The 23,443-nt window shown below is 48.3% G+C and overlaps 1 protein-coding gene across 2 annotated transcripts in view; it reads left to right on the top strand.

Moving 5' to 3' along the window:
* The window catches only part of Smpd3 (sphingomyelin phosphodiesterase 3), an 83,494-nt gene that overhangs the window by 41,977 nt on the left and 18,074 nt on the right, over window positions 1-23,443 (top strand). The window contains exon 2 of one of the 2 annotated variants that reach the window (XM_041649647.1): window positions 13,749-13,814. The exons of the other annotated variant lie outside the window; for it this stretch is intronic. The gene's annotated coding sequence lies outside the window, so the exon portion shown is untranslated. The remainder of the gene's footprint in view (window positions 1-13,748; window positions 13,815-23,443) is intronic. 2 annotated transcript variants of the gene reach the window in all.

The raw sequence follows: 23,443 nt of genomic DNA, 5'->3' as shown, positions 1-23,443 counted from the left end.
AAAGGTCTTTGGGGAGCAAATTATATGGCTCTAGATAATCTAAAAAAACTATCTGGCTCAGGAACTTTGCCTCTGATAGTGTCCCTGAAACGCCCAGGCAATACCAAGAATACATCTTCTGTCATTATCTTTCTGATATCTCAGGAGGATGAACATATAGCACAGGGATTGGAAATATGGAACCAGGAGTCCTATAAACTACTCAGCCTGCTCTATACAGGTCTATTCTCACCTCCTCCCAGCCTTGCCCCAGAGCCTGCCTGTCCCCTGGGCCAGTCCCTAACATACTTCCTGGAGCATCCCCTTTATCCTGTGATCTTTGCTGTATCCTATACTCTAGTTAGCTTCTGTTCCACTAACCAACACAACCTCCAAAATCAAGCTTTGTGTGTCTGTCTCTCTGTTGGACATTGCCACTGTGTTCAGTACAAACCAAAGGCACTGACGTGAAACCACCACTGAGGACTGGCTGCTGAGAACACCCTATCTAAACACTCTAAGAGTAAATGAGTCAGCTACAAGTTGAAGAGACTCCCCGCCATTAGCAGTAGATACCTCTACCCACCACAATAACATCACAAGTGGACTGGTCAGAAAGCAGGTGATGCCCAGAGAATCTGTGAAAGTCTCCGGAATCTGAAGCCTAACAATTCAGAATTCCAGACTCAATTCTGACACCCAGTGGCCTGGGTGCTCCAGTCAAGACAGCTTTCTGTGTCACTGTCCACATGATAACAGGAAGATTGCAAGGACTACAGTTCCTGTCTCTTCAGTGCCCATCTCGAGATGTCTATTGAGCACAGTGACTATAACCAGTGGGACACAGAAGAGGTAAGCAGCACTGGAGAAGGTCCTAAGACAGGCCTCTCCAACCTGCCTCTCTGTTTAGCCTACCTACAACACCTATCCTAGAATTCTCTTCCCTATCCCCTTCCACACTAATCTCAGTAGCTTCCTTAGACCCAGAGATGAGATACTTCTCTGACCTTCCATCCTTGTACAACTGCCACCTGTGATGGCAGCCAGGGCTGGACTGTTTCTAAGGCTCAGCTATGGGTCCCATTTGTTCATATACTTGGCATTACTATGAAGGCAGGGTACAGGGAAGTAGGCACAAAAGCTCAGTCCAATGCAAAAACAAGAGATTCACAGGGGCAGAGATATATGGTTCAGTCAATAAAAGCAAGTACAAGAACCTGAGTTCAGAATCCACCTAAAAAGTGTGACAACACACATCTGTAATCTCAATGTTGAGAAAGAAACAACTGGATCCCTGATGCCAGCCACCTTAGCCAAATCAGTGAAAGACCCTGTCTCAGAAATTAAAGTGGAAGGCAAAAGAGGACACCCAACATCATCCTATAGCCTCCAATTGCACCCAACTATGCACATACACATATGTCTTCCCATACTTTTTAAAAAGTAGCAGACCCAGTCATAACCATCCAATAATCTGATTATCATTTGGCTTCTGTGACACCCTATCCCATGACAAGTTAGAAGAATCCCCCATTCAGAGCTGGCCAGTTTTCTATGTGCATGTGCTCAGTTATAGTTCTGACACATGCAGGAGAGAATCGAATGGCCAACCTCAAACATTGGCTGATCTTTTAAGTTCAGATTTTGGGGAGTTGGTTTGTTTCATTTTGCTGAGGGTTGTTTGTGCTTTAGTGTTCTGAGGCAAGACCTCACTCTGAAGGCCAGGCTATTGAGACTCGCTACGTAGCCCAGGGTGACCTTGAACTCAGCTGTGATTCTCCTGCCTCAGACTCCTGAGTACTGGGATTATAGGTTTGAGCCACCATGACCACCTAGATTCAGCTTTGTCCTGGTTTGTGGAAGATGACCATGGCAAAATGAGGCTACCAGATATACACACGGCTATCTAAAAGATGCTCTCACCTGGGACTAGGACCTATGGATTCGTGTACATGTAGGAGATGGTAGTGAAAAAGATCATTGCCACTCAAGTTTTAGAAGTCTTCTTGTCTGAGCCCAATCCTACATCCACAGCTGTCTAGCCACAGAACAGCTTCTGAACCTTGATAAATGTTACTTAGAGCCACCATATTAAATTAGGAACCCATTATATCTGATTTACCCTGTAACAAGGTTAGGTCCATTTCCTGGGATGTAGCAGAAAGGCCTAATGGTCACCAAGCTCATCCATAATCATCTTTTAAAATTACTGTTCAAATCGGTCATGCAGACAAGGGCCTTCACCCAAAAGGGACAACCCAACAGGACTGGCAGGGCTTGGCAGGAAGCACCATAGTTGCTGGCACTCAACAGAGCTCTTGATCCTTACTACTCAGGATTCTGTCACTCTTGATGTCTATTTGTGTGGGTGACTCCTTCTAGAGACTATCAGAAACAGGAAGTAGAACCAGGAAAGTCTGTGGCAGAATGGGTTAAAAACAAACAAACAAAAAAAAACAGCACTGATTGGGGAGTCGGATTAAGGTTCAAATTTCAGATCCTCTACTATGATCTTAAACATCATGTTTGATTGCTCTGGCCTTTCATGTTCTTCCTCTACAAAATGATAGATTGTTGCTATTCTGCTATGGTATTGATGGGGATGTTGGTGACCTTCACAATGATGCCCCAAAAGCAGGAGACTAGGATAGAAGGAACAGGGCACAGGCTGATTTGTCATTACCCCTGATACAGGGCTTTGGCTTCATCCTGATGTCACTGGCATGCTGTATTTGTAATAAGGAACTCCTCCCTGGGTGTGGTTACAACAGAAGCAAGGCCAATACCTAACCACTGGCCAAGTCTTCTGATCAATGATGACAGGAAAACCTGGCAGTCTTGGCAAGAAGTGGCTAATTGGCTCTGAATCATCCAGGGAGAATGGGCAGTCAGGAAAAAGGCCACTATGCACCTACCCTCCATTATATAGACTGCTTCTGACGGGGAGGAACTGAAAGGTCTTCCTTCCTACGCAGCTGTCCCTGTGAGGAGCTAGATACCCTGTTTTCTTGGTTCCAAGGGCCTCCAGTCCCTACTCACTTCCACCCCAGGCAGCAGGTGTGTCGCGGGCATGCAGAGCGAGCAGTGGTACTCGCTCATATCCACAACTTGTGGGCCCTGTGCCTTCATAGCAAAGAGAGCAAAGTGGTGACTGCTGTCAAGATGTGCAGAGACCTTGGCAAGAGGGCAATGGAAGTCAAATGGTGGTTCCTGCAGCCTCGCCTACCCTGTCCTCCACTTTGAAGCTAGATGAAGGGCCAGGCAGTAGGAGAGGCTGACATCCTCATCTGTGGAGGCGGGGCCGCATGCTTCAGCTTGTCGAGCCTGATTTTGAATCCTAAAGTGACCCTCTCCTGCTTTTACCTGAGGGATACTTCTCTGGCTTCGTCGCTTGAATTCAAAGCTAAAAACCCAGGGAAGCAGGCAAAGGTTTGGCCAGAAGAGGCCTGGGAGCTGCTCTCTTTGTCCAGAGCCAACAACTACAGACTCGGTATTTTCAAATGTTTGAAACAACAACAGAGAGACAGTTTACCAATATTTAAAAAAAGAAATGTAATTAGAGTTTGGTGAACTCCCAGTGTTCCTGGCCACAGATGTCAAAGGCTTCCTTCAGTTGGAGGGACAAAGCAAAAAGCAACCATGGACACCGTCACCGTGGTGTGCTCTGCCACAAATCCCACTTGACAGGCGCTCCCCACCGAGGCTCATAAAAGGTTCTGTGGCTAATGGAATGGCATTTCACATAGGGCTATGTCTTTTTATTCCTAGGTAGTTTTCATTCCCAACTTGGGAGTATGGAGATTCTATTTTAAGAATGATAATTACTGTTCACTTTTAATGTAGTTAACATGAACAAAACACAACTTTGAGCTGAGGGAAAGAAGAGCAATTTGTGAGGTGATTTTAGTGTTCAATTCCCTCAGGATGGCCTGAGAACACGGCTCTATGCATTTATTTCTGGTCAAGAGAAGTAAAGAGCCAGTGTTTGGGTGGTTTCTGAAGGAGGCAGGGCTAGCCACAAGTGCCTCAGAGATGCCAGCACAGGCCACCTCAGGCCAGGCTCCCTCCCTCCTCCAGGCTCAAAGAGGCAGTGTGAGAAGGCAAACACAGAGTAAGGGGCTCAGCCATAGCGCTGACACATGGTTCTCACATCCCAAGGACGGCCACACAGGGCCCTCCTTTTCAGTTATTCTAAGTAGAAAGAAAAAAATTGAGAACTAAATAAGAACAGTGCTACATTTTAGCCACCGTCCCCAAGGTCCTCCCCCTTTCTCCATGCTCCTTTTAGTTCTTCTTTCCACACTAAACCAAACATGGATGACCCCCAGTGTTATGTCCTTGACCACCACCATCCCCCTTTTTTCTCCCTGCCGGACTTGAGAATCAGTATCCACATTGAGAGCTTTAGCGGATATCGAAGTGATCACAGCCCTGACCCTGTCCAGCACAGCACCCTTGTGTGATCTCTTCCCAGACAAGGCCCTCACATCCCAGAACCAGATGTACACTACCCTGTGGAGAGGCATGTCTGAGGCACAAGCATTACTCTCTACAGCCATTGTCCCGGCAGCCCTACCTATCTGTAGGAATCTGGTTCTAGCCCTACCACAGCCTGCCCCTGAATAGGACCTCTCCCCAAGAGAGTGATGGGCTGAAACTCGGGTGAGTAGACACTAGCTAGACAAGATGTCAACCTCATGCTGAAGAAGGGACCTTAGAAAGACATAGATGTGTCTGAGAACAAGGAGATGTGACAATAAGCTTGCCAAAGGACAAGCCAGGAGAGGTGAGTGGGCACAGGGCATGGATCTTGCTTCAGGCCGTGAGAGTGGTTCAGTTGGGAGTGTGCTCAGCAGTGTACGGAAAGGTCACACTGGCTTGTACACACAGAAGTGGGGCTCAGGAGGCAAGGCTGACAGACCTGATAAGTGACATGGGACTTGGCCAGTGTCCCTTCCTATCCCACGGCCTACAGCAATGGGTCTACCTGATTAATACATCATGAGGTATCCCCTGGAGCAGATGGTAGGCCTGTTCACATTCAAGTACTAACAACAAATCATAGCAACATCCACCTCATACCTCTCTTAGACCAGAGTGGCAAAATGAAAGGGAAGTTGCCAGCAAGCTCTCCTACTGCTCCAGGGTGTTTCTCCCTTGCCTGTGACCTTTGTATATTTGTTAACCATTCAGAGTCAGCAGAACAGAGCCTCAGAGATGTTTTACCCATAGAATCTCAGCTGTGCCATTCTTAGCTATATGACTTCGGACAAGCCACTTAAGTTTCTACCCCACTCTGACTCGTGGTTTTCCTCTCTGAGTATAGGGACAAAACTACCAAACCATTTCAGGTTCTAAAGCACGAAAATACACATACAATGTTCTTAGCACAATGCCTAGCACATGGTAAGCACCATCTTGATGATGATAATGATGGCAGTGATCCCAGCAGGCTGCCAGGGCCAGTACCACCTACATGAGTTCACACAAGACCTCTAGCCTTCAAGGCTCCACTTTTGCAAGTCTTCCTTGATGACAAGCAGCCTAATTGATGCATTAGTTCAGTCAGGAGCAGTCCCCACTGTGATCCTGGTGGATGCAGAGAGAATTGAACCTTTTGGTGGCTGACATGCAGGCATGGCTAGAAATCATTTTATTTCTCCCATTAAAGTTCCCCCGGTGTTCCCTGGGGACTAAGCCCTGCTGTCTTTGCTACTCATACTCTTAGCTCTCGTAAAAAGCTTAAGCACAGAACTGGAGAGATGGCTCAGTGGTTAGGAGCACTGGCTGCTCTTGCAGAAGACCCAGAGGTCTAGTCCCCAGCATCTACATGGTAGCCACAAGCATCTGTAACTCCAGCTCCAGGGGAACCAATGCACTCTTCTGGCCACTGTGGGCAGCAGGCACACATATGGTGCATAGACACACTTCAGGCAAACATTCATAACCATAAAATAAAGCTTAAAAAACGAAACTTAGAGATGCCAATCTAAGGAGAGATTGAAGCCTCAGATGTAAGCTTTGGAGGATGGGTGCTGCAGAGAGCACTGCTGATGGGCTGAGGAGCATTCAGTGATTAGGATGTCTGCATGATACTTGTTTTTCAGATGTACTTGGTTTATCACACAAACATTCCTTACAGTACCATGCTAATATAAAGGTTGCCGTAATCTCATATAACAGGCATCTCACTGACTGGGGACTGCTGGTGGAACAGGAACTGCTGGAGGGTAGGGTTCACTAGGGAATCCTATGCAGTGAAAATGCTTCAGGGCCTTGCAAGCTCTACCTGCATCTGCCACGAACTCCTTCATCTGTGGTAGCCAGGGAGGAGATGGCACTGTGGTTGTCAAGATGTCAGCCCACAGCTAGCGCTCACAGGAAGCACGTGAGAACTCAGCTCTGGTGCTGGAAACCAGAGCCTCACAGTGGCCAGTCTCATAGTCCTTGCTGATGTATACAGTGCAGTCTTAAGATGTGTCCAGGGAGCACAGTGGTACGGTCCCAGGGGCCATCTCCAGAGTTCCAGCTTTTGAATAATTCTAATGTGCTTTAGTTTTGTCCCACCAGGGTTCGTGACTTAGGTCTAGCTCACTAACAGAGCGACCTGCCGCCTCCAGGCTGGCTCATTACCGTATCAAAGCCTGCCTTAGGCTTGGTTTACGTCTGAGCTACCTGGTGTCTGGCTCCTGCCTTGCAGTCATTACACTAGTCCATCTCGTTACACAAAATGGTTTCCTAACAGGTGCCAAGTGGACCACCTTAGAAGGGTGTTCCAGACACAAGGGACAGCATGGATACAGACCTGGGGTCATGAAGAACATGTTTCTAGGCAAGAGAAGGGCTAGAGGTTGGGTTCACACAGTGAGGCAGTGGGAGGAAGAGGGTGGGGGCTGAAGGGGGTGACAGTGAAGGGAGGGAGAGTAGGTCTGAAGATGGCCTCTAACTGTGATTGGCCTTGACTCTAGACAGGACAGGTTAAGGGGAGGTAGGGCCAAGGTACAGTCAGCCGCTGAGGAGGATGAACAGTCAAGTCTATGTTTATAGAGACGGCGGCACTCCACTCTTGCCTTCTCTCAGTAACCCCCACTCTCTCTGGATCTCCTTAACTGCCACAAAAGGAAACCAAATACCTGCCACCCCTGTGCTGAAGAGCTAATCCAGGGCCTCACCCAAGCTAGGCAAGTGTTGCACCCCTGAGCAACACTTCAAACACTAACAAAATACTTTTATTATTTTTTATTTTTTGAAACAGGGTTTTTCTGTGTATCCCTGGCTGTCCTGAAATTCACTGTGTAGACCAGGCTGACCTCGAACTCAGAGATCTGTCGGCCTCTGCCTCCCAAATGCTGGGATTAAAGGTGGCCACCACCACCTAACACAAAATATTTTTTAATTTCTTACTATATTTTCTAAATTTAATCTGAAAAAAATCAGTAGGTGAAACATTTTTCTTCCTCAAACAGAAAAGACAAAGTTACCTATACACGGTCTCTCCTATACATGAATCTCTAGACTTTGTTACCTACACACGGTCTCTCCTATACATGAATCTCTAGACTTTGTTACCTACACACGGTCTCTCCTATACATGAATCTCTAGACTTTTGTTACCTACACATGGTCTCTCCTATACATGAATCTCTAGACTTTTGTTACCTACACATGGTCTCTCCTATACATGACTTTTGCTGCCCTTGTGTTGAAAACAAAGACAATAATTAAAAGGAATCAGCGTGACAGCTGTTGGTTCAGGGAGCCAGGCCTAAGGTCACCTGTCCTGACTCATCACTCAGGGACTGGGGCTAGACCATGACATGACAGCTCTTTACCCGCAGGACTGAGATCTTCCCTCAGAGCTGGAGAACACGTTCTAATCCCTGGGATGATGACATTTTGATAAGGTTTTAAAAAACGATTTCACTTTGCAAGACAAACAGCTAATAAAATAGATTCTTTTTTGGTAACCACCCATACAGCAATCAATCTGTCACTCCAAAACCTGGCTCCCAAGAAGTGTGAAATGAGGCCACTCTGGAGTTCTTTGGGAACAGAGGGTCAAAGAAGCCTTCCTCTCTACCAAATTCCATTTGCCCTCCAAACAGGGAGATCTCAGATTCAGAAAACAGGAAACACTTCTGTGAGTTCAATACTCACTCAATACTGACTTTGGGAGGATGAGGTGTATATAGGGGAGGCGGGGTGCGGGGAGTGAATCTGTCTACATTCAGCCAGCCAACACCTGTATCTCTTGCCGTTTTTTAGTGCCGTCCCCATTGAGCAACAACAGAAAAAGCGTTTCCCTCTCAGGGCTGACAGAGTGAGTCACACCCCAGTGGCCTCTTCTGTGTTACAGCCATTCAAGCAGGAATGTAAAACAAAGGGTCATTTCAAAACTACCAGCAAACGATCAATAGGACAAGCCTCAGTCATATCAGCTGTGCCCACCTGAGGCCACCTAAGTCCTCGTCCTCTTTGTTTTCGACCTCTGCCTGGATGCCTCAAGGGTGTTCTATCTTTACTGAGAGAAATGGAATGTGAACACAGATGAAAGGAAAGGGGAAAGGGGAGGAAAGAAAAAAGAACATGTGAAATTTTACACAGGAGCATAGTTGAAATCCTTTCCATTCTTTTTAGGAACAAGATAGAACAGATGAATTATTTAGTCAGAAATGGTCCCCAAAGCAGCCCTAACTGAAGACTCTGGATGTTATTGCCCTAAACTTGGAAGAAAAGCGGTTGACTACAAATGCTAGCTAATGAACAGTAGCATCTATACCCAGTAGGCCCTCAAGAAATATCAATCAATATAGCTTTTCAGTGATGGAAGCTGAGCTAGGTGTGGCCATACCTGTAATCTCAGCACTTGGGAGGCTGAGGTCGGAAGATTGCCTTGATTTCAAGACCACCCTGAGTTAAAGAGTGAGACTGTCTCAAAAATCGAACCCCCAAAGAACCAAAAAGATGGATTCTTAAAGCTCTAGGGAACAAATAGAAAGAACTTGGTAATAACTTAAAAGGTCCCAAATGAACCCCTCAAAAAAAGTACAAAGAGGAATAGATCAGAACAGATAATGGCTGTAATTCCAACTTGAAAACAAAAGAACTGAGAAACACCTGGAAGGAGTAAAGGACAGAAAATTGAAACAGTGGAACAAAGGAGTCAGTGGTGCTGGGAATGAAACAGACGTCAAACCAAAAAATGCAGAAAAGAAAACAGGAGCAAACAACTGGTTTAGAACAGGGGAAGGGGACCACAGGGCTGAAATGAGCTTGGAGAACGGCCACAGGAGGGGATGAGAGGGAAAGAAGTGACCTACACACCCACCCTAGAGCTAAAGAACACACACGGTGCCTTTCAGGTTAACTCGGAGGAGAAGTGAACACTTGCTAGCTAGCATCTTGAATTATAGATCATCCACTGAGTTGAAATGAAAAGAAGATATGCTGTTTTGAGACTGGCTAAGAAAGACAAAAGAGTTGGCGTCACAGATATTGAATACACAGTGAGCTCAGGGGAAAGGGTGATTCTAACCAAACATGTGGGCGTTAGCTCAGTTATGATCCTAAACAGGATCAGATTGTAAAGTAGGACCGAAATAGTCGTGTAGCGGGACCAGGATGAATTAGTACACAGTTGAGCCTTTTAAAGGCCAAGGTGGATGTCAGCTTTTTTATAAAGGTGTAAAAGGCAAAAGCTATCTTATGTAAGAAGAATTAGAATTAGAATGAACCAACTGAAGAAGAAGGGATAAATGATCTGACAAGATGTTGTCACTCCAAAGACTTCATCCACACTCTAACAATTCTCAGCTTCTGCTCCAGCCCAGACCTCGGCCCCGAGTCTCACTGTCGCCTGGCTCACACATAGATGCTACACAGTGCTCACACAAGGCTCATGTGAACACTGGGTGCGGAGTGACTGTCTGCACTGGGAAGCCTCAGAATATCCTGCCTTATAGATGGCCACCTTCTCTGGGAGCCTCCACAAGTCTTCACTGGGTGTGAATATTCTGCAGTATCTCTCTTCTTTAAAAAAAAAAAAAAAGTCTTATCTGATCAGGGCCCTACCCTTATGATCTCATTTAACTGTAATTACTTCCTTACAAGCTCTGTCTTCAATTAAAGTCACACGGGAGGTCTAGGACTTCAACCGATGAGCACGGGGAGAGGACACATTCAGTCTATGACATCATGCTACTCTCTTACGTGTCCCCATATCTGTGACCACTCTTTGTTCTGTTGTCTTCCTGCCTCCGCTCCCGCACTGGCTTTCCTGCACTTTGCCCTTCCTGCCCATCCCACTGTAGAATTATCTTTCCAAAGTAGACAACAGATCACTAGGTATCTATCAAACATTTCTCCTAATACCATATCATCTCTACATTCTCCCAACAACCCTGCAAAGTGATAGTTAGCCAAAGACGGCTCAGAGAAGCTAAGTGAAGGCCCGGGGTTACTCCAGGGTCAGAACCCAAACTATGTTCTGAAATGCACGCTCCTTCCATGTTCTAGGCCCAAATACCCAGGACACCTGATGATGGGCAGATGAGTTTGTACATAATGCGACCTCAGCTTCTCTTTCATCAGTATTTATGGCAAAGCTGATTTATTTTCTGATTCCATCAAGAAACCCAGGACCTCTGAGTTGCTACCTTTTTGCAAATGAGGAATAAATATTTTTTATATCAAACTAGAAATCTATATTTTTCCTGTTAAGGAAGAGTTCTTATATGTGACTCCAACTACGCATTAACAAATTCACTTTTACTTTTAAGGGTAAAATTTTACCAGCATAAAATAACAAACTACTGTTTCATCTTAGTTTCCTGCTAGCGGATGGTCTAGCTTCCATGCGCTGAAACAGGGCTACTGCCTCGACTCACCAGAAGATCAACTTGAACCAACCAAGTAAAGCACTCACTTCCCCCGCAGTCCTTCAGACACTGCCGAGGTTTGAAGGGGTGGTCTCCAGCATTGCTCTACAGCTGCTCTGGGCACTTCTGCATGCTCGGCACTCACAGTCTCATCCAAATACACACACAGGCAGCCTGAGTGTGCTCGCCTTTCTTCCTGCCTTGGTGTTGAAACCATTATTTCTGCAGACATGAAATCAGAGTTATCTTTGTTTCAAAAAAAAAAAAAAAGTACAGACAGGCTTGGAGAGGTACCCTGCTGAGCTGCTGGTGGTTCTGGGGAACAGCCCATTCAGCTCCAGTTGTTCCTATTATCCAGTTGAGGCATCCAGGAACCTGGGTACACTTGGAGTATCCAAGCACCATAGTCTCACTTAGAGCTACACATCCATCAAGGGTCACCCCAGGTGCTGGTCTGTGGTCTAAGGCCCTGTGGGCTCCCGGCCACCTGGTGGACAAGCAGTCAGGCAAACAGGCGTGTGTCTAGACCACTGCTGGCTCCTCAGACACTGCTTTGCTGTGCTGGGTAAATGGCCCAGTTTCCATGCCCACCCCACAGGCCTGCCCTGCCCCACTCCCGCCGCCTATTTAAGCTAGAGGCCCTGACTCCAGCCAGACACAGCCAGCTTCCAGGACCAGGAGAGGAAAGCAGCTTGCTCCGCTCGCCCAGGGATGAAAGGTCCTTCTGTTTCAGCATTTCCAACTGATGCCATTTCAAACCGGTGTGTACTAAATGATGTCAATGAGGGGGCTATGGCAAGATCTGATTCTGCCCTACCGGGGAGTATATTGAGATGTGTAGTTGGCAGAAGAAGGCTCTAATTGGATTTTCCCCATTTCTATTACCTGACTTGATATGACCCTATTTTCAAAGAGGAAGAAAGACTGTCGTTTGTGAAGGGACAAGGAAGAACATATTTCAAAACAAGGTCTGGCTCAGAATATCAATTATCTCTTTTTTTTTCTTTTCTTTGAAAAGGGGGCCTAGAATGTCAAGGTTGCCAAGATTCCATTTCCCTTCAGGAACTCCTCCCTAGAACCAGTTCCTGTCATTTAGTTCTACTTGGAAACTACATGCAGGGAATTTTGGGAATGAGAGACCTATGCAGTTGGTGGGGACAGTCTGGTAAACTGTAGGAGGTCAGAGACTAGAGACTGGAGTGAGCTCCTCCAACAGTGGCTGCCTTGAGTTCCACAGACTGTTTTGGTCACCACTGTGATTTCCTCATCTCCTTTCAGGCCCTGACTGCCTTGATGTCCCCTCTCCAGCAGGAAGGACTGCCCAAAGGGCAGTGGAGGCTGAGAGTCACACAGGCTCAGGCGGGTGGGGTGGGACCTGCCTCCTTTAAGTTTACTTCCAGGGGCTTGCTAGTCTTGAATCACCCACCTATCGAGAGTTAAGGAGGCAGGGTTTCAAGGAGAGGATCAGGATCTCCCCCGATCTCCAAGAGGCCAGGTCAGCAAGATAACCTCTCAGTTTCCACTGGGCTGGACTCCCAAGGATTAGGGGTGGGGCAGGATCTTCTCTCTGAGAAGGGTACCACATGGAACTGGGGCCTCTGGGGAATGCAGAGTCACTTTGAATAGAGCCTGAACCTATGGGCCTCCTTATACTCACCCTGACCAGAGAGCATCTAAATGGATGCTCCCTTGATGCTATCCATAGTGAGCCACGATCCTGCCTTATCCCCCAGTGTTCCAGGGGAGGGATGCTGGACTAGAACCAGGCTTTCCCTGGAGCCAATGTCTCAACAGAGGAAGCCAAGCTATGAGAAAAGACACTCCCACCAGTGCTTCCATGATGTACTCGGTTATGAGATAAAGATGAATTCAGTCTCAGATTTCGGATTCACTCAGTGATCAAGAATGGTCTTTCGGGGAGGTCTCTAAGGAATGTGGTGGGTAGCCTTACTCAGGATGCAGGGATCACAGACGGGCTTAAGACAGTGCAGGACAGTGGAGTTGGAAAAGATGAAGGGCAAGACGAGGGTCTCTGGCTGTTTTGGGTAGGGGCTGAGCTTGATAGGGGCAAGTGGCAGGACAGTCAAGGATTGGTTAGTGATTTGGGTGTGTGACCCTCACATGAGCGCAGGGGCGGAGCTGGAGGAGGAGGGCCCTACAGGAGACAGGACAACTTTTCTAGTGCATAGGGCCAGGTTCCCTGGGCTGCGGAAGCTAGAGGGGTACAGGGAGTCTGTCGCATCAAGTCCAAAGGCCTCCACGCACATGAATCCCCTCGGACGACACAGCAGGGTTCATGAAGTGTCCCTGCTCAGTTCTCCTTCCGCTGTTCTGCATATCTTTCCCTCTTAACTGCTACAGATATTCCCTCTGGTTTTTCCCCACAACGCTGCGTCCTTCCTGATCTCCAGCCAAGGAGGCCAGCAACCCCCTTTCCCGACCAGGTTCGACCTCGGCGAACCTCCCCCCGCCCTTTCTAAGAGAGGCAAAGATGACACACAGCTACCAGAGAACACTCTAATTGTTCTGGCTTCCCCTACAAGATTAAATCCGGGTCCACGGCAGGGTCCCGAATTTGCCTCTTTGCAGCGCCCCTTTCAACCTGCAGAAAGAGGGCCTGACTGGGTGCAGCAGTCCCCGTGGAAGGATCATCCACCTCGCGCGGAGCCCCTCCCACCTGTCAATCTTCTTCACTTTCTGTTGCATAAACCCCGCCTTCATCCCCTCGGGCTGCACTTCTGCTAGAGTAGCCGAACCTCAAACTCCAGTCCTGGCGACAGGGAGGGTGTGGCAGTGCCTCCAGATGAGGCGGAGCACTGAGATCTTTGTACTGGTTCACCTGTGTGGCTGTCTCGTTCCAGTCACTTCTGTGAATGGCTCCTCTCCTTTCAGGTCCTAATTGCCTGGACGGCTCTTCTCCAGGGACGAGGACACAAGGTCCCAAAGGCCCCTGCTCAGGTAAGCCAGACTTCTGGAGCTACAGGAAGTGGACCTCTAGGCTTCCTCTCATGGGCTACTTGTTTTGCTTTGTATTTATGCCTTGCTTTCTTTAGTTTTGGGTTTTCAGATGAGGTCTTAGTATGTGGCCCAGGCTGACCTGGAATTTACTTTCATGCCTAGCAATGGGTTATGTGTTAATATTTTTACCGAAAGAGGTGCTGAATGAAATCATCTAAGAAAGAGCTATGTTGTTCTCTAAAGGCGTTTGAAATTGGCTCTAGGAAATCTATGTGGGCTTGCCGTTCTGCGGAAGGTGGTGGCAGCACAAAGTGGGAGTGGCTGCATGCCCAAGCGGTGGAGGAAAGTATTTCAGGGTAGAGTAACAGTGTCCCCAGTGTGACCAGATGACTTTGCTCACTAAACTCTAAAGACTAATGCTGTCCCCTCTAAAACCCAGAATGGCAAAGGCATTGCAAAATAATCATTCTCAAACAGCTGGCGGACTGGCGCCGGCATTGGCAGAAAGTTGTTTGGCAATATTCATCAGAAGCTTTAAAGTTTCGTTTTGATCACACCGGGGGAAGGATTCAAACTACTGAGCATTCAGAATCCAGGGGTAAAGCGGGCAGAGGAACACAAAGTAACCTCCTAGAGTCAAGAACCTCAGCCAAGACCACTATAAGAACCCCTCCCAAAATACTGCAAAACAAGTGTGTTCTGGGCTGCCAGGGAGGTGGCCAGGCCAGGAGCAAGATTTAGGGTCCAAGGTAGTGGTGACGGTATGAAAAAAAAATAAAAGCGGAAATGATGAAGCCAGGCCCCCAGAAAGGGAGAACCATCACTGGAGTCTACACTAGGGGCCCAGCAGGTGGTGAATGGAACCTTTAGGAGGCTAACACACAGCAGGGATCTTACCCTGTGGGCACTGACAGTGAAGGACAAGGCAGACAGCGTGGGAACTGTGCCGTTCTTCCCCAGAGCTCAGGCTGGGTGGAAGGGGGCCTGGTGCTGGGTGGTTCTGAACATGTCTGCTGATCATCTATACTTAGCCTTTGTGAGAAAAGTAGAGAGAAAAGGGAAACTGGAGTCACGTGACTCGACTGCCACCTCTTGGGATCTGCCATTTATCCCCCGAATCACTGTTTCCTCGTTGTACGTGTCTGGACAACTGTCCACGTGGCCCCCAAAGGCAGGCCAATGATTTCTGCTTTTCTATGCTCATTTCCCGTCTGTCTCATGTCTCTGCTGTGCCCTCATTCTTGGCTGTGTCCCATCTCAGCATACAGAGAGAAAGAAAGCAAAAGGAAAGAAGTCTGAGGTCCTGAGCGGCTGCAGGTGGACTCAGGAGCTGACTTCCTGAAGCCATTCTGGCTGTGGTTCAAGGTCCTTAGTGCACAAGGCTGCCGCCTGTCAGTCAGGTAGCAGGCTTCCTACTCCCTTCTAGCCACAGCTCAGGGGCAGATGGTAAAATCAGCCCATGAGGGCCTATGGGCAGTGGAGGTGTTATCGGCCTTGTCTCTCTTTGGGCCTCAGAGTTAGAAAGCAGTGCCCTCATTCTCTGGAAGGAATGGAAGACCCCACTGGCTTAAAGTGTGGGACATGCTGACATAGCTTGAGCCTCCAGTCAGGAAAAAAAAATAGAAAGAAGAAAGAAAGCAGGGGAGGGAGGGGGAGATTCAATAAAAGCTTTTACTTGTTTAATCCCTGTTTCCCTGCTCTTTGCCCCTGGTCCTATGTCACCATCTTTCTTGTCCTCTTGTTCTCAAGACTGCTCCTTTCCAGAGCCATTTGGTCAAATCTATGTTACAGGAGCTAGTCACCTTTCTTTTCTGGTGCTGCAGAAAGATAACCAACTGCCAAGACATATGTGTCCGTTTCAGGCAGGCCAAAGGGCTGCAGTGATCTCGGGTGGGACTGGCTGAAACTTAAAAGAAGGATCATTATTGTGCTCTGGAAGCTGAGCTCCTCTGCTGAAGCCACATTCTTCTGCACAGATGCAGGCCAAGGCAACTGTCCCTGCAAAGGTTCCATGGCAAACTGCTCAGGTCTGAGCTCTTGGGGCTCCAGAAGTATGGAAACATAGAAACCAGGCTGCTGGGCAGAGCCCGCTCCCCAACCAAGTTGATGGAGCATCAGCAAGAACCACCAAGGGCTTAAGAAGAAGCAATGTAGTCTATTGTGTAGTTTAGAAAGAGCCCACCAGTGGCCAGGTGAGCAGAGGAGGGAGCCTGGTGTATGTGAGTCGGGTGAGGCTACTGTAGTTTGTGGTGGGAGGTGATTTGGCTCCAGAGGTGATTTGGCTGCAGGCTACTGAGAGGAGGCAGGATAGGGAAGAGGCCCACTGCTCAGCAACAGGTAAGATAGAGCTGGGATTGGAAAAAGTAGAAGAGGAATAACGAACCTGAAGGGGAACTTGTCACTCAAAACTTGCACGGGTCAAAAGTCATGAGGCATCTGGGCTGACTGTCACTCAGGAACAGATATCCCATGAGGAATCAATCACCTGAGGGGGTTGGGGAGAGACGGGCAGTGGTGGTGCACTCCTTTAATCCTGCACTTGGGAGGCAGAAGTAGGTGCATCTCAGTGAGTTTGAGGTCAACCTAGTCTATAGAGCAAGTTCCAGAACAGCCAGGACTGTTACATAGAGAAATCCTGTCTTGGGGGGGGGGGGGAAGCTGGGGGTGAGGGGAGGAACAGCATCAAAAAGCTTTGAGAACAAACAGTTGAGTGCAGGAAGAGGGTGAGAAGGATGGTGACAGAGGACCAGGGGCAGAAGTGCAGGAAGAGGGTGAGAAGGATGGTGACAGAGGACCAGGGGCAGAAGGTAGGGAACTAGAAACCAAGCAGCTGAAAGCCCTGAGTCTATCCCTATCTTCCTCTCTCCCTTCTTCCCTTTCCTTTCTTCCTGTGCAGGGAATTGAACCCAGCGTCTTGAGCATGCTAAGCACTCAGCCACTGGGCCACGTCGCCAGCCCCTGGCCCCAAGTTTTATTGCTGGTCTCACCACTCTGTAACTGAGGCTAGCCTGGAACCCTTCTGCCATAGACTTTCCAGTTTTGAGATTGTGTATATCACTACACCCAGCTTCTTGGGGTTATTCCCTAAAGAAGTTCTGATGAAAATTGCATGAACTGTGTTTTCATTAGTGCTGACATATTTATGGAGATTTTCTCTGCAAAACTTACCAGCAAGTCCAGCAAGGTGCACTGCCCACCTTTTCTCTATGAGTGGGAATACAGCCTCTAGCTGAGCTGTCACTCGGTCGCTCAGCCAGCCAGCGGGCAGGTTCCAGATACCACCAGCATGCTGTGAATGGTTATGTAGGCTGACCTGAGATACACGGTGGGTGTACTATCTGGACACTGTGTCTTTAAACTAAATAGCAGGCTTGGAGAGATGGCTCAGCAGTTAAGAGCATTGGTTACTCTTCCAAAGGACCTGCATTTAGTTCCTAGCACCCACATGGCAGCTCACAACCATCTGTAACTCAGTTCTAGAGGATCCATTGCCTCTTCTGGCCTCCAAGGGTACCAGGCATGTATATTGTACATAGATATACATGCAGGCAAAATACCCATACACATAAAATAAATAAATAAAAATAAGCCAGGCAAGGTGGTTCACACCTTTAATACTAGCACTCAGGAGGCAGAGGTAGGCTGATCTCTATGATTCAAGACTAGCCTAATCTACAAAGTGAATTCCAGGACAACCAGGGATACACAGAGAGATCCTGTCTCAAAAATAGATAGATAGATAGATAGATAGATAGATAGATAGATAGATGATAGATGATAGATAGATAGATAGATAGATAGATAGATAGATAGATAGATAGACAGATAGCAAATAAATTAAGCTAAACAAACCGCCTAAGGGAAACTGAGTCCAGAAGCCACTTCTCATGCTCACAGTACAGAGATGTTCCTCCCTGTGTTTGTCTCCTTCTTGCCTATAAACTGTCACTGTGGTCACTAAGGGGGTGGCCCTGGCAGGCAGGACTTCCTGAATGGTTCCATCCCTCTGTGTCTACTCTCAGCTCCCGACTATGTCTCTACTTACCCTTGTTCTACCCAATAGCCAACCCCCTTGTCCCCACACCCTTTAGAGGACACATGCACCCGCAGTACATGCATGGTCACCAGTGTTTCTCCTGCCCTTACAGAGAAATAGCCGCAATAAGTCATACTGACTTCCTGACATCCAAGTTCCCTGTTTAAGTTCTCTGCCCTGGCCCTGTCTGCTGTCCAATAGAACTGACTCCATAGTATCTATCCGACCACACCCTACATCTCGGCTCTGATTCCAAGCATGAAGCATAGACTCTTGGCTCTGTCCCAACATGTGTCCACCTGGGAAGACCTGGTTCTGCCTCCTGCCTGTCTTCTACAAGACCTGGTAGTCCCTAGTCCAGCCTGTCACGCTGATCCCTAACAGAGATTAGAGGTTTCTGCCCATTCAGATGGGCTTTCTTCTCTGTGTCTATGGGTGGACTGTCCGCTGGTATCAAACTGTTTCTCCCTGAGCAGAAAGTTTCCACTGAAAATGAAAAGATTAATGCTCAAAAGTCCCAGTGCCTCATGATCCCAGAAGGTCTGGGTACAAACACCAGCAGTGGACTTTGTGAAGAGGGGAGAAGCAAGCCTCTGACCTAGCCTGGACCTCAGCAACATTACTATGAGTATCGGGGTAGAGATTAGGGAAGTGGGTTCCAGAAATAGATCTGACTGTAGTCCTGGGAACCAGAGCCTCACTCATTAAGGTTGCATTCTGGGATCAAGCAAATCTTACCTTCCTCTGCTGGTCAAGACTGGACGGCCAGTGCTGTGGTTATCACCAGAAGCCGGCTGTCTGGGGTTGTGGATATAGCCTGGTCGGTAGACTGCTAGTCTAACACGCACGAAAGCCTGGTTCACTCTCTCCAGTTATATAAACCGTCTGTGGTGCCTCATGCCTGTAATCCCATATCTGAGAGATGGTGGCAGGAAGATCAGAAGTTCAAGGTCATCCTCCAATACACAGTCAGTTCAGAGCCAGACTGGAATATATGAAACACTACCTAAAAATTAAAGATGTCTTGTTAGTCCCATTGCAGGGGTGAAATCTGGGGCCCAGAAGTCTTTGACAGAATCCAAGATAAAAGGCCCTGACCCTTAGCAGGGAGTGACACCTCAGTCCAGAAAACCCAGATTCAGCTGCCCAGGGCTGTAGCATGGTTGGTGGTGTGCCGCATAACTGATTTAATTCGCTCACTGGTTAATCTCCGCATACATTCTCTGGGACACAGTTTGTTAAATGTTCCTTGCATAGAAAATTTCAGGCTGGATGTGGAGTAATCCATCAGAAGAATGTCAGCAAGTCTGTTCTGCTTCAGAAAGAGTTGCTGTCTCTATCTGTGCACTCTAGTGCCTGACATGCCTGTACACGGCTCAGCCAGCTAACCCGTTCCAGGGAGAAATTCAGTGCTTGAACTTGAGCCGAACACAGGTCTACGTAAATTCTAGTATTTGTGTGGACTTCTTTCTCCTCCTACAGAAAGCATGCTGCTGTTTCTTCTTAGGCAAAGGCTGTTCTTCGGTTTGTCTGGCTCTCAAATCATTGGTATCAGCTTTTGTGTCAGGGGCCTCAACTACATGGTCTGAGAGATCCCTGGCTCCTTTTGTAACTGTCTCCAAGCAGAGACCCCTGGTTCTAGGTGGGGCATCCTAGGGCTGGTGCTACTTCCTTAGCACTTAACCAGCTAAGCCACCCCTCTTACACATCAGATCCCTCAGAACTTATCAGAGGCAATAACACGGTCTGTGGGGGTTCCAAGAGCAGCTACTTGGACTCAGACTCCAGTGTCCAGCAGTCTCAGAGCTCTAGAGGGCATAGGCTCAGGCCTGGCTATATGTTCAGTTGTTTACCCCGAATCATGTCCACTCCAGTTCTGCACACGGACGCCCATGTGGTGAAAGGCCTGTGATCAGAGTGGTCTCCGAGCCCATTCTCATCACAGAGAAAGCCAGAACTGGTAGGCCCTGTGGCTTCTGCTTCAGCTAACTTTATCAGATGGATCTGGTGCAGGCAGGTTCTTAAGCACAGTATCAGGGACGACGGGAATGAGAGGAGGCTTAGGCAAGGATTTAGGACCCCGCTACATCCCAGTTTCCCTAGCAATGTTCTTTATCACCAATTGCAAAATCTGGAAGGGTGAGCAGCAGAGACTGGAGTGGCCATGTTGGCTGAGCACCCTTGCACCCCTTCCTTTGACCTAACTTGAGATTTGCTTTCCAAGCACACACCGGTTGGCTTCTACTGGGCCTTCTGAACTCTGCCATGGAAATGCCAGGCTGGCTGGTGGAAAGAACAACTCAAAGCTGCTCCCAGCCCAGTCCTATTCTCAGAAACCACATCATGAATTAATAGCTCCCACGGAAAGTTTCTTTTTGAAAATTTTATGGACCCTTGGCCTGCACTTGGCTTCTACAGAACCTGATGACTCTGGCTTACACAAGCAGCCCGTGACAGATGGCTCTGGTGCAGCCCTGCCAGGAGGCAAACCCGTACATCTCCCAGTGTCCTTGTCCCATCATCCAGGAGAGCAGTGCCCTTCTGTAAGGCCAACCGCCCCATGAGAAAAGTTTGAAGGCTCTAGAGAGCCTTCCCTTCCCTTCCCTTCCCTCCCCTCCCCTCCCCTCCCTTTCCTTCCTTTTCTTTTTGATTCTTTGAATGAAACTCAGGGCCTCAAAGATGCTAAGGAGGCACTACAGCCCAGCTCTTTTCAGGGCCTCTGAGGTAGGGGGATCACAGTAGAAGTGATTCTCATGATAACACAGAAACAAGGCAGCCTTGGCACTAAGTGCTGAAGGGCCTGTCGTCTCCAACTAGCCCAGCGGTTCCCAAGCTGGGGTAGTGACCCTTTGGGGTCAAATGACCTTTCCACAGGGGTCGCCTAAAACCATGAGAAAACATATTTACATTATAATTAATATCAGTAGCAAAATTACAGTTATGAAGCAAAATTACAGTAATGAAAATAATTTTATGGTCAGGGATCACCACAACATGAGGAACTGTATTTAAGGGTCACAGCATTAGGAAGGTTGAGAGCCACTGAACTAACCCAAGGAATTTTCATCCATATCTAATACAAAGGAAACTAAGGCTTAGAGCATTAATACGAGACAATTTGTCTCGTATCCATCAGGACTTGTGACGCCACCTACCTGCGCTCAGAACTTGTGATTGCAACTTCTGTCTGCTCAGATCACTATCTCCAAGAGATGCCTTGAGGCCTGCAGACCTGCAGGGCCCTGACTTGGGGGTGGCTCTACTCTTTGCCAGGGCACAGCTGTGGGCAGCTCAGGAGTTCTGTACATCTGAGGAACACTTAGCTTTAGAAAGATCGCACAGGACAAACAAAGCCTCTTCAGTGGTAAGTGACAAACAGTCCAAAGTGACTAGACAAAGCGAAGGGACTGTCTGGCTCACAAATGAGGTCTACAGGCAGAAAAGGTCTGCTTTATGCAGACAGATCAGAGCTGCAATATGTTATGAAGACTTGGCCTCTCTGTTCTAGCCTAGGTCTGTTTTCCCCTGAGCTGGATTCATTCTCAAGGAAGGCTCTAGAAACTACAGGTTTTTCATTGTGGTTTTTCATCTCAGAGAAAATGTAGACTTCTCTCCTAAGTGGTCTGATCGGAGTTCCAGGGAACATTCAGAATGGTCCCAGTGGTGTCAGGGACTGAGGTGCTGCTTTCTGTGGCTGGCTGCTACCTCACCCTGGAGTGGAGCAGGGCAGTGTGTCTGCCACTGCCAGAGTAGTGAAGCCAAGCAGGAGGATGTAGGTGGAGCTGGAGTGCTTCGGATGGAGAAATAGGAGCAGGCATTTACCTGTGTCTGGGGAGTGTCACTGCTACAGTCTGTGTATTTATGGCAGACTCTAAACCCCAACTCTATCTAGGATAAGGCTCTTTCAACCCCTCCCCCATCTCAGAAAAGCATCTGTCTCTTGTCAGTCTTTCTGTCCTCCTAGCAATGAGCTGACTCCAAGTTTAAGCAGCTCAGAGCACACGTTGCCATGCCAACTCCTCCGCGGCAGCATCTAGGCAGAATGGGCTGGCCTGATCTCACAGGCGCTGGTGAATGCAGACACATTCGGGTAATTGGATTGGAGCGATCTACGGGCCTTCCTGTGGAAACCTAGAGCTTGATGCAGCTCCTGGTTAGACTCACAGACTTGGAGGACATTTATTCCAAGAGTCCAAGCTCATAGTGGGAAAGAGAGAGCTCAGCAGGCCTGAGGGTCAGAGGACAGGGCAGTAAAGGAGGGACAAGCCCCAGACAATGCCATATGGAGCAATTACCAGCCCTCCCAAGTTCAGAGAGCCCTCAGAGATGTACAGGTTTCCACACAGGGGTCAGGAAAACTGGTGGCTTCCTTACCTCCCCACTGCAGGAGAAATTCAGATTCAAAGTCAACATCCACACAGGTCCCTTGGCGCTACTGTGAAGCTGTGTCCTCTGAATCAGCTTGCCAGCTAGGTCCATCTCTCAGGTCTGGCAATCCTGGTCATTTGATGCTCAATGGGACAGTCATGCTTCCCACAGTCTGCCCAGACGGGACCATTCCTAAGGATTCCCCTCACTTCCCATGCTGTGGTCACACAGGTTACTGATTAGGAGTCAGGGGCCTTCAGGTTAACTTGTATGGCCATACAGAAGCAACTTGCTATTGATGCCTTGGGCTACCCACAAATGCCTGGGACTATGTTCTCAAGGGCTTGCAGAGGAGCTGTCCACCTTTCCCTCTCCCACCTGCATCAGTCTGTGACCCACAGAGCTCCCGTCCCCTCTGATCATGCACAGACCAGCCTAATCATCACTGCAGAGGAGAGGGGAAGTTGGTGGAGGCTTTGGCTTTGGCCCTAACAGTGTGAGGGCATCTGTGAGGATCCAGAGGGCACCCCGGTTTAGTCAGGATCCTGGAAGTTCTGTGGGTGGGCTCAGGTCCACCCCTAATGATGCGGAACCCACAAGCTGGGGAGAGAAGACGGCACATGGGGTAGCTCAGGAAATGGAGCAAAGGAAGCAGAGATGATCAGGTTACAGCCTGCTCCCCTCTAGACCTCATAGGAAGACCAAAGGTAGGCACTGATACCCTATGCCATGATCAGTGCCAGGATATCTTTCAGGCTAGCCTGCCTCCCAGGCTGAGTGTAAGACCATGAATCGCAGGTGAGAAGAGAATGCCTGGTCTGGACATCTAGTGGAGAGGCTGGCTCCCAGGAGTCCTGCCTTGGGGCACCATATAGCTCCCAGTCATTAACCCCACAACTCACAATGAAGAGATCAGGAGTCTGTTAGGATCCCTGAGGACCTGAGAGTACTCAGGACCCCAGCTCAGCTATTTCAACCATGGTATGGAGGGGAAGAGATGTGACTTTTAGTAATCCTGGAAACTACACAAAGGGGACCAACCCAAGGGCGTCTGTGGTCCTAACATGAGAAACCTTGAATGATTCTCCTAATCTAAGAGGTTGAGGTGCAGAAGGTCAGCATGCATAGCCTTGGAGGGACCTGCTAACCCTTTACTAGTGTTCATGACAGACCTTGCTTGCAAAGCTACCAGATTAAGGACATGGAAAAGAGAAGGAATGACAGG

Source organism: Microtus oregoni, unplaced genomic scaffold (genome assembly GCF_018167655.1).
Source record: "Microtus oregoni isolate MIOR12 unplaced genomic scaffold, Mior012 000004F_ref0000308, whole genome shotgun sequence".
Classification (NCBI taxonomy): domain Eukaryota; kingdom Metazoa; phylum Chordata; class Mammalia; order Rodentia; family Cricetidae; genus Microtus; species Microtus oregoni.
The sequence above is the reverse complement of the archived record's forward strand: the minus strand, read 5'-3'. Positions and strand labels throughout refer to the sequence as shown.